The 12,163-nt window shown below is 36.6% G+C and overlaps 1 long non-coding RNA gene across 1 annotated transcript in view; it reads left to right on the forward strand.

Annotated features, from left to right (window-relative positions):
• LOC107100713 overlaps nucleotides 1–9,454 on the forward strand; it is an 11,822-nt gene extending 2,368 nt beyond the window's left edge. Inside the window, exon 2 of the long non-coding RNA XR_001482033.1 lies at nucleotides 8,150–9,454. This is a non-coding gene — a long non-coding RNA (uncharacterized LOC107100713). The remainder of the gene's footprint in view (nucleotides 1–8,149) is intronic.
• Nucleotides 9,455–12,163: the final 2,709 nt, after the last annotated feature.

Below are 12,163 nucleotides of genomic sequence, written 5' to 3' on the forward strand. Positions count from 1 at the left end.
CTTAGTCACTAGCACTGTAAATAGGGTTTTGTGATCTAAACTGTCAATGTGTTGGGTGATTTCAGAAAATTACATCAAACTAGGAGTCCAATTATAAAATATTAAATGTTTAACAACAATTAATTCATTCATTTATTAAATAGTTAATTAAAAGCCCCCCTATACATATCTGAAAGCACTTAATACAGTAATAATCTACAGCCTTTTGATATGTGGTGAGACAAGTGAGTCAAGACCCTCTGCGGCAATATATTTCTGTAGATGTTATTAGCATGTAAATAATGCTAACCAGTTGTAAAGAGTGATACATTGGGGAAAAAAAGGGATGGGTGTGGCAACACGAGTTGATTCATTAGTTTAGAGCTGCTTTTAACAAACGTGGATAAATTCTTTGTTCCTGGAAATAATGAGAAAATCTGAGAAACATTTAACTTTTAAATTCAGAGAGCTTGCAGTCTTGGAAAAATCATCTAAGTTTCACCCTGAGTTTCTGCTATCCATATATGCAAGGTATGGATGAGCGCTGAACACCGACCCACATTATAGCTCCTCAGCCAGTCAGTAGCATATCTGCCTACTTTTGAGCTCTGTTGCTCAGCCCCTGCACTTCGAACAGGGAGCAGTCCTCTCCCAAAGTAGATAATTGCACTAATGAAAAGTCACTTTAATTGATGAAGCAGTTGTTGCACAACTCCTTAGATTACAAGTAAGGTAACGGTGTTGCAAATAAAGGAAAAATAAATAGTTAGATTGCTTTGTTATTAAATTATTATGTAACGCCATTATGCCTAACTCTAGTCCCCAAAATGGCTGTGGCAAAGAACAAAATGGACTCTCTTCAGATTTTTTATTTTTTTTTTGCGCCACAAAGTCAGTTTATAAAAGTACGTTTTAATTAGTAAGAAATTTGGAAACTATGCAACATTTTCCTCTGTCGGTCGGTAGGTAGATTTCTCTCAGATCAAATGGTGAGTGTTAAAGTGGCTGGGACAGCGTGGTTTCCCTCAGCCCTTTAAGCCCGGCCTTGCATCTACCGCAGAGAATTTCCGTCTGAACTGAAGCAATCACAGGCAGCACACATTCAAACCATCTTAGCCAGCAACTAAATGAAGGAGCCTTTGATACAGGCCCCAGCAGATGCATATTTTCTTTTTACGAGCAAAGAAGTAGTAAACAGCTTGCCTTGTTGGCTCTGCTGCAGGATTCCAAAAGAAGGGTTGTTTATATATACATACACAATATGTGAATGAAAGTAAGGATCTGAAGGAAAGATATTTTTTGGGGGTTTTTTTTATGTCTAAATCTGGGAAAGACAGAAATCTCCATGACCGACTGACACCACTGGGAAGATGCTTGAGTTGTTTGCCAGTTTCTGATTTCATAAATAGGTTTGTTGTGCTATGCCTCGCTGCTGCAGACGCAGCAGTAACAGCAGCAACAGCAGCAACAGCAGCGGTGGCGGTAAACTCCAATTGAAGCCATGTGTGGTGGAAAAACAGGCCCTGGTTTGTGGAGGGATTGCATGCTTGAAGTGGGAGGGAGCCTGCTGGTTACAGAGGTCACAAGCCGAACACGCCAACTCCTTTTGGGCCTTCTCACACGCCATGCTGACGGATGCATCTCAATGGTTTCTCCAAAACCTCCTCCACTCCTTCTGATCCTTAATCTTATATAAACTCTAAAAGGTGACTTGTCCTATGTTTTTATATTAACAGCTGCTCTAGACGTGCTTTTGATAAAAAAAAATATCAGAAAACAGAAGGACTTTGCTGCAAATTTAGAAAGTGACTGGATTAGTTAAGGACAGCATGAGACACTTTATTATCTCTGGCTCCACAAACAGCAGCATTGACACATAGTGTACCCAGGCATTCCCATGTTGTTGTGTCTGGGTTTATTTTCACCACAGCTACGTCACCTGATCTCACACATTCATCGCATCCTCAGAGTTTTAACCTCCTTAGAGCATTACTTTCTCCTTTCTCTTCTTGGGTTCCTCTCAGGTTTTCGATAACAGTCTTCCCCTTAGAGTCCAAATGTTATCAGTGTGGCCGCAGCTATTAGCTAATAGCTGCAAAAGCTAAAGCTATCAGATTTAGAGATAGGTAGCGTCGGGCTATAATGCAGCTGTGCCATTTCCCCTCATGCATTATAATCGATCATGTTCCTGTCGGCCGGCAGGGCTGGATCATTTTTTCATGAAGATTCCTCCTTTAAATGGTGACTCATTGGTTCTTTTCAGATCACATTCATGTGATCTCTGGGTTCCTTTTTGGCAGAAAGTTCCAAATCCTTTCTTGTACTTATGTCTTATTCTGTCTTTTCTAAGAAAAGGTTGGTAAAGATGTTTCTTTTTCTTTTTTAATGAAATTACATCTCCGTCAAATTGCATTAACTATGTAAAGTGGATTATTGTTAATGGGACATGTGAAAAAGTGCCTGCATTATGCTCACTCAATCATCAGTCACATGGGAGGGCTGGATTATCAGGACTGAGTGATCTAATGAGCTAAATAATGAAGCCGAGCCCCGGCCAACATGGGTAATGACTTTTTAATGCTCCTGGGTTCTTTAGTTACCTAAAGAGGTGCGATCGGTTCTGATAAAGCTTTTGTTGCTTGGTCAGTTCTGACCCACGTGTAGGAAATGCTTGTCCACAATGCTGTCTCTGTCTGAGACAGGGTTCTGCAACCTGCAGCTCCAAAGCCACATTTCGGGCCTCCCACACTGTTTAAAATCATTCAAAAACAGAATATTTTCATGCACAGAGATTCATAGTATGTGTATTTCCTCAGCAAAATTAAAAATGATTTTTATCTACACTGGAAAAACAATCTACAAATAAGTGAAAATTCCTTAAATTAAATGTATTTACCCTTAATTTGAGTAGGTAAATGAGATAGCTTGCCAATGGAAAAGTATTTTTACTCTTAAAATAAGATACTTAGATAACATACACATGAAATAGGACAATGCAATTGTGTTTTCTTATTTTAAATGGCAACTGTCTTGTTCCATTGGCAAAATGTCTCTTCCTCAATCCAAAAACCTCCTCAATCCAAAAACAAATGCACTTATTTTGAGAAAAAATTACTTATCTAGATTTAGATTTTTTTCCAGTGTATTCTGTTATTGTCATTTTTCTTCAGGTTAAAAGGATAAAAAGGATTTATTCAGCCATTTTAAACTAAGCATCTGTTCCCTGTATAATGTTTTTATTGTTCTAAAACACCAGAACACATGAGAATTATTATAATTTATTTTGAATTTTAGGTTTGGATGAAAACAAAGCACCACATAAGCTTTGAGTATTTCCTGATCTTTGAAAATACAAGGAGTGTGGTTTTTAACCTACTGTACTTTGCTCAAGGGGTCTTTCGTGTGTGTATCATAAGGCTAGAAACTATTATGCACTAACAGAGAAATTAAACTTTTTTAATAATATCAGTGTGCTAACATGGTAATTACAAAGCATGGTGCTATTTTTGATAATAAATGACTTTCTGGGGAAACCACATTAAAATCTGAACCCATATTAAGTAATTCTATCTATGGCAGGTGACAGTTTGTGTAGTTTCTTACCTTGTTTCACAACAGAGAATGAAAAAAGACAACCTGTCACAGCTGATCTGTCACTCAGTGAACTTGGCCTGACTATTAATTCTGTAAAGTAAAATAACTAACAGATGCAGCCCCCTACCCCACGAGAGAAGGTGTCATGTCTGATTCAAATGTTTTGTGGAAATTTGCTTAATTAACTTGAAACCATCAGCAAGGGAAGTTGAGGGAACCGCTTTAATTGCTACTTACCCCTAAAGTAACTTTACACCAGCAGCAGCAAAGGAAGTAAAAGATGTAGCCCTTTCAGAATTAAGGAAATGAATGAAAATATATGAAAGCTAATCTCAACTTATTGTTCCTTTTATGAGCAAACATGCACTGAACTTGCGACAAATATGTTTTTCTACCAGATGATGTCAGTTTTTAGTGGTAAATACCAATGTGGCAGAGGACAATTTTTTAATATGATTGATTTATAGCCACCATGATTAAAGTTCCTTGTGCAGTGAGTCATTTGATGCAATGTCTTATAGAGTTAAACATCATTAATCATTGAAGATAATATAGCCTTAATCTTGTAAAAACATTAGTTTTGCACCTTCTTACAAATAAACTACAAAAAGAGTGTTTTTGACACACCAACAAAAGATTTTGATTAGATTTTTATTGGTGAACTGTAAAGTGCATTGAGATGACATGTGTTGTGAATTGGCGCTATATAAATAAACTGAATTGAAATAACTTCTTTGTTTTTTCATTTTTTAATGGGTAAAAGTTGAAATATGAGGAGCATCTTAAGCTTATATAAAAGCCTACAATTGAAAACACTCAGCGTAGATATAAATATTTCAGTTTAACAGCATGATGACAACCAGCTTAAATTCTAAAACTGTGACATTTGCAGAAGGTTGTTTTTCTGCATTCTAACAGGGGCTCCTTTCTGTGGATAATGACAGAACAAAACCTTGTTTAACCTTGTTTGTCTTTGTTTCAGTTGTTTTAAACAGTTGATAATTGCCCTGCCTGTGGATATTCGGGAGGTTTAGATCAGCAGATGTTTTCCATCTTATAAAGATCGTCACACATGTGGGCTGTGAGTGATTAAGAAGTCATTTGAACATATTCAAGAGACCATGTCCTAAATTTTCATGTCATTTTGAAAACAACTATACGCACAAAGTATTTTAATTACATTTATTAAGGCATATATAACCAATTATGCCTTAAGAAAAGTTATTAACCAATTATTTATTAGTGTGAGTTTTTTTTTTCTGAACTGAAATATTGACCTCAATTAGATGTTATAGACGGTTTTTAGATGAAAGATTTTCAATCTGACTGAAATAACTATAGAAAGAAGCTGCTGGATAAAACAAATATTTTCCTTCTGGATTCGGGTTGTGTTTTGCATATTTACAAAACTTCTAACGCCCATCGTTAAAATAACTGATTTTATTTCTTATAAGTTCTGACACTGAAATATAGATTAGATAAGAAGATTCTGAGCTGTTAATTGTTCAGCCTAGATACACGTAACATACAACAACTTTTACATGAATTTAGAAAATGCATGAGCTGAGTTTTATGGCTAAACAGTCATACCACAGATAAAAGCCCTTTTAAAGATACTCTTATTTCACCATCTCCATTATAACATGTTGTGCTCTGTTTTAAAGTGACAAATTGCACAATTTTGACAAACACTGGATGACATCACAGTGCCGCTAGATTTGGATATGAATTTTAAACTTGAGGTCACCATCATACATCTTACACTGCATTTGCAGTGTTTACATTATCAACTGCAGAGTGTACAATAGTTACAAGAGAAGTGGCTTTTTAGCAAACATTTTTTTTCATCTTTCAATAAGAGAAAGGAAATGCAGCTAGAGACACTATGAGTAGCATTAAAAAGTTAAACACATGAGAATGTTTAGATCGTAGAGAGTGTTTTTTGCATTTTTTTGGTGCTAGGCCACATTAAGCTCCTTTTGATTGACTCTAAATTACCCATCAACCTGCCACCAGTCTGCTTAAAGCCTGCCACCAGCCTGTGAGCCATTACCCATGTGCTTAAAGCCTTCTACAAGTCTTCCGCCCAACATTCCTGCTCATATCACAGACTTTCAATAAACCTTCTAAACCTAAACTGTGTTAGGCTGAATATTGGATTTTCAAAAGGTTTCTTCATGACAGATTTTGTCACCGATAGCAAACTATTCCCCTTAGTGAAAGCTCGTCCACTACACACCTGCATGCTTTTACATTGATACATGTTCATTAAGAGATGTCAGGGTTTGGTGGAGGTTGGTTAAGAACCCAAATGTAGAGATGAGGGAGGCAGAGATGAGTTCTTGCAAGTTTAATGAAATCAAAAGGTGAAGAGAAACAAAATCCAAGAATCAAAATACAACAAACCAAAAAACCAGGAGACATCAGGTGAAAATGCACATGGAGAGCTAAGTAACGACAAGAAACAAGCAAAGAGGAACTGCAGAGGCGGTGTATATATGGGGGAAAGAACAAAGAATTGACTAATGAGCTGATATGGAGCAGGTGTGGATAAAAGTAACTTTAAAATTAGACAACAAAGGGGCCACACAGACTAAATTGTAACACAGCTTTAATATAAAACAAAATGGAAAATAAACCAAAGATCAACAAGACAGAATTATATAGATAACTAAAAACTCAAAACTCAAAGTCCAGAAGGGGAAAATCTTAGTAATAGATCCATTTTCTCTCTTTTTCTGTCATACTTGTAATGCAACATCTCACATAAAAGGCATTAATACTATTTTGCTCTAAAGAACATTTTGTGTTCCGTCAGCACATAATGAACTTTGCTAAAAAAGTCTTCTCCTTCCACTTGTTTCAAACATGCTTCAAGTGGGACCTGAGGCTCTCTAATTTTGTCACACTTGGCGAGTTAAAATTTTTGATAAAAGGAAACGTAAACTTGTTTGGAGGCAATTGTACTTGTTTTCAGTAAAACACCTTCTGGTGTTGCATGGCATTCATCTTCAGAAGTACGTTTTGGATTCTATAAATATTATTTTTAATTTAGTTTTATCACTGTTGGTTTTTTAGGTTTATTGCCTCTCTTGTAAATGAGACCATGAGTCTTAAGAGATGTTCTTGTATAACTGAATTTAGATTGCTTAAATTATCCCCTTTACTTTCCGAATATGCACTATGTTACACTTACTTCATGGCAAATGTGACCAATAATTCATTTTAATCTCACACTGACCTCACCAATTACTCATTTCCAATTTTGACTTTCACACCCACCAAACAAACAATGACTCACCGCGGTGTTAGAGGGCAGTGGCCTCTCCCTTTATTCAGACAACCTCAGCATATTCTCTCTTTTTTTCTTTCTTAGAGAAAAAATGTCAGAAGTCATGCATGTAAATGAAGCATGCACACGCAGGCAATCCCTCACTCTGCCTTTGCTGTTCACTGATGCACAACATTATGTTCCAAATCTCACAATCTACACACACACACACACATTTTTATTCATGATTCTTGTGCAGGGAGTGGCTGACACTGCTTGACAGCACAGGCATATTTCTCTGTCTGGGAGACGTCTGCATGCCTTTTCTAATGTTGTACAACATGTACTAAGGCTCTCTGTATTGACACAGTCATTTTGTGCAGAAAAACAAGAAAAGTTAAACTTTTTTTATTGAATGTTTCATTTGTAAAGACTGCGATTCTCATAGTTTCTTTGTATTTGAAAAAAAAGTCTATGGATGGAATTAATATGTTCTGGTAAGTATGGATAATATCTAGATTTGTTTTGATATAGAGGAAAATCTTGCATTAAATTGAAAAGATTTCCAGACTTTTCCTGACAGAAATGTCCCCATCCACCAGCCTGCATGGTTTAAAGTCTGAAGTGATAGAGAAGAGATCCTGAGTAAAAATAAAGCGAGAAGAAACTGCTGATACCTGGCCCAAATCTCCTCATCCCTCCTCCCCATCACCACTCAACAATCCTATTTTTAATTCTGCCCCAACTTGGTGGTCCGAGAATTTCCCCTGCAGAGCCGCAAAAAAGGAAGACGGCAAGGAAAACAACAACAGACAGGATAGATGTGCAAAATTATATTACAAATATGCGAGAAGGAAGTTGTAAAAAGAGCAGAATTGATTTTATAGTCCTACATTTACCCTCTTGAACTCATCAACTAATATAAAACCTTAAACCAAGGAAAACTGCTTTGACTCTTTTTTCCCACCTTAAAAATAAACCGATAGTGCACTGCTACCTGTTTCTGGGTTGCTCTTTAATAACTGAGCAGCTGGCTTTGCATGTTTTGGCTGGACTAAACATCTGCTGCCTCCCGCTGATCTCTGCAACAAAAACCCATAGAGTTTTTTATCTTATCTCACAAATGCAATTTTTCTGTTACACATATTATGTTGCATCATCGTCCACTGCAGAGCATGGATGAGGGCTCTTAAGTGCATCATACACTATCATCAAGACAAGACTAGACTAGAAGGTTTTGTTTCAAAGAGAGAAATAATGGAACTAAAATCTCCTCTTTTTGTTTTTTTTTTTTCTTGGTCACAGGTGCTCCACAGCTGCTGCATAAGAGAAACATCCAGAGTCCAAAAACCGTGCAAGAGAGCAGAGGGCGGTAAAGGGCAGAGAGGTGGAGACCAGGCCTCTGGTCTAGCTGCTTAGGGGAGGGTTCCTGGCACCGTGATTTGATGCACAAAGAGAAACAAAAATCACATTGCCAGGGATTTCCACTCCTTGACAGCTCAGTGGGAACCCTGACCCAACCTCACATTTCACTCTTGGCTGCATGTGTTCTCAGGCCGGACTCTAGAGTGCTAAAGAAATTAAACAGGAATTTTATCAACCATCTCAGCAGACCTCTAAAAGGTTGATCGCTTCTGTGTGTATTTAAGGCTCCAGCTGTTTGAAATTTAAACTAGTCTCCCCACTCTCCGCTCTAATGTCCCAGGAAATGGGTGTAAATGCAAACCAGAGCCCCACAAGACAAGGTGGGATTTTAGATTTACAGCATAAGCAAGGAATTTCTCAAGATATATGAAATAAGTGAAGATCCTCCACAGCACTATGCCCTCTGAAAAACGTTGCTTGAACTGCTGGCTCCGAGACCACTGACTTCACTGCCGACTTCTCACGTAAAGGTCTGCATAAATCTCAGCCAGCCACCCACTTGCTGAGGGCACAGAGCTTAGCTAATTGGTGAGCATTGATCCCTGCAATGTGTTGTTCACAGTGGCTAAGTTCAGTGCCCGAGGTGAAATAGTTGATACGACGTTGAGGATTTGTTCCAGTGGATGGACAGAACTTGATGATCTCGGAAAAGGTGAAAGATGAAGGAATTAAGGAGGAAAGTAGGAAGGAGAGTATTGTAGGGGATGAGGTTCAAATACAATCATGTCACCATTATGACCTAAAGCAGTGGTTCCCAACCTTTTTGGACTTCTGTACCCCCTTGGCCATTTTAATCATACCATCAGTTCCCCCTGCGTCAAATGTGTTGATTATTTTCAAAAAATAGAAAGTACAACTGATTATAAGATAAAAACAATTAAATTAAATTCTCAGACATTTAATTCTTTTCATTTAGAATAAAAAAATAACATAAATATGCTGCCTAGAAAGTGATAAATAAAATTATATTTTTATTCACTGTCATTTTTACTTTGTTTTCATCATTCACTGTGTTAATTGGATTTGCTTGAATTTTCTTTTCTTGTGGATGAGAAGACTGTGATATAGGCCGTCACATTGAAAACTAATCTGACCCATACAGTAATAATATTTTAAAGCACTTTTACATTGCTCTGACTTTTATGATTAGGAATTTTTTCAGTAAAAAAATAAGTAAATTTTAATAAAAAAAAATACAGTAACTACCACGTTTATTATAAACTCTAATAAAGATGTATTTTAATTCTTGAAATATATAAATCTCACACCATAAGCGTGAGACTGATTTTTTTTTTGTTAACATTACATAAAATTATGGATGTATGGATGTACAGCTGCAATTAATAGACTTCAATGTAATTTGGTGAAATGAAACACTGTTATTTATAATGAAATATTAAAATAAAGAAAACTGAAGCACTTTTTACTAGTTAAACTTCACTTTTTTTAAGTATTAGTCTAAAACTTTTTTGCTACCTGATGTATACATATAATCAGGCAAGGAGGCACATGTATCTCAACTACTGTCATACTGTCAATTGGGCAAGAAAAACCTGCCCATATCTCTAAAAGTCTTTTTGAGACTGTCACAGTTTTTGTACTTTGGTATTGAGCTTATTTTCTATTTGTCAGGAAAAATCCATTTTGAAAAGAGTTTTTCTAAAAATGTAACTTAACTCTTTAAGTGTTTCATAGCACTTTACATGCAGTCCCATTTTTCTATTGGTATTATTTCATTTTTTTGAGCTTGGGCTTCATTTTTGTTTTGATGATCTCAAATACTGTTTTATCCCAATTTGAGTTGCGTTATGTGGAATCATCACACATTTTAGTCAGCAGTACGGTTATTGTTATCATGCTTTATACGTGTAGGCTTTACATATTTTTCCATGCACATTCTGTGCTTTAGATAAATGTCTGTAAGAAATATTTCAGCTTTTCTAAAGTTTTGTTGTAAAACAAGATGAAATTGGACAAAACAGATTGGGTACTTATAAATCTATCCTTTTGAGATTGCTGTCATTGGAGGCCCAGACTTAACTCCAGACACCAGCTGTAAAAAAATAACAGAATCATTATGAAAAGCATGACTTATATTTGTGGGTGCCACTTGCATGATGGGTTGAGCTTATATTTGTTTAATAAGTATGGATTTTTGTGAAACCTTTTTTTTTGTGTCTGAATCATGTTGCACATTATCTAAATACAGACCAGAAAGGAGCCAAAAACTCTAGTATTTAATTTCCATAGTCTTGCTAAGAGCGTTTCCTATTCTTGCGAAGCAACAGCTAACCAAAAGAACATTTAGACGAATTACAAGCTAAATTATTAACAAGTCTAATTTAAAAAAAATAGGTTAAACATGCTAGCTTTTGTATATCACTTTTCCGAACCTCTCCACAAAAATCCCAGCAATGTCAGTAAGACGCGACTTAGAACAGAGGACAAACTGTTAACGATAGACGTCTGGACAAATGTCTGTGTCCAGAAAAGCATATACTGCACCATCCAAAACATCACCAGAGGATAAGTTAGGTTGGATGTCATTCTTATGAAATGTATTGTGCTTTTGATGAATATTAAGATTATATGCAGCATTGCTTTCAGTGAAGCATAACATTTGGATACCTATTTAACCTAATAAAACTACGTTATAATGACAGGAATATCCCAAACATGATCCTTACTATTTCTTAACCTTTCAACTGTTTCCATGACTTCATTATTGTTTTTATTAAAATCATCTGATCTGTTGTAGAGGAATTATTGTACAATATTTTTTATGATAAACTTGGTTGTCTTTTATCTTTACATAAGGTCATTTTGATTTTTGCAGCATTTCATATATTGAAGTTTGACCTGTGAAGGAGAGGCAGGGCTGTGCCCTCCTGTGCCTACTGAACTGGTATCAGTGTTTTACCTGAAAACTGGCTCAGTTCAGCAGGAACAGGAGTGGAGCCCACTGACTTTGAGGACAAGCATGCAGCAAGAGAACCCACCCCAAGTTAAGAGTTTCTGCTGGTTTTAATGGGCCGCACCCTACGCAGAGCAGGAATGGAGCTTTGAGTCAGCCAGGAAAATCATAGTCAAGCACCTAAACTTGTAACTCAGCAGTTTTTTTTTTTACTATTTAAGCTCAACATTGATGATCCGTAAATAGTACTAATTTCTTTCAGGTCATCCCTTGGTTTCAAGCTATCATGTGAATGCTGCTTTAAACTAACAGAGCTGATGCTGTTCTGCCCACCTTCCATTTTTATTTCCCACTCTTTCCTCCATCTTTCCCTCCTAGAGGCCAGACTGAGACTGGAAGTCAATTTGAAATAATCCCAGTGAAATGTTTGCTATGCTTGGGTAGTTGATGTCAACCAGCAGTTCCCATTTGCACCAATGGGGACCATGTACAAAGCTGTCCCCACCCCCAACCCCGACGCTGTAGGCAAAAAAGGACTGGTGCTTCTTAGTACAGTTTATTCCCAGAGGAGAGTACAGGCTCATCATTATGCGTGATTAATGTGCTCTAATCCAGCCATACTCTTTGAGAACAGGAACTGTAAAAGTATGTTTCTGTTGTGCTAAATTTCACAAGATAAATGTCTAATTTAAAGCTGAGGCAGTTTATCTACAGAAATGGAAGAGGGTTGATGACTGCAGGGCTTTGTTCACACCAGGTGCTACAGAAGAGAAATTAGCGAGTGATTTTATGTATATGCTCAGTCTAAAAAAATGCCTCATAGGATGGTACATAAAATGCATTTTTTAAATGTCAGAACTTGTTCAAAGTGCTTATTAATGTCATGCATAATGTGGTTTTGAGTTTGTTTCCATTTTAAGACTAGTCCCCTAACAATTTAAAGTAATAACCTTTACATAAACTTTAGAGATAATATTGAT

This window comes from Cyprinodon variegatus, unplaced genomic scaffold, assembly GCF_000732505.1.
Source record: "Cyprinodon variegatus isolate N-32 unplaced genomic scaffold, C_variegatus-1.0 Scaffold30, whole genome shotgun sequence".
Classification (NCBI taxonomy): Eukaryota; Metazoa; Chordata; class Actinopteri; order Cyprinodontiformes; family Cyprinodontidae; genus Cyprinodon; species Cyprinodon variegatus.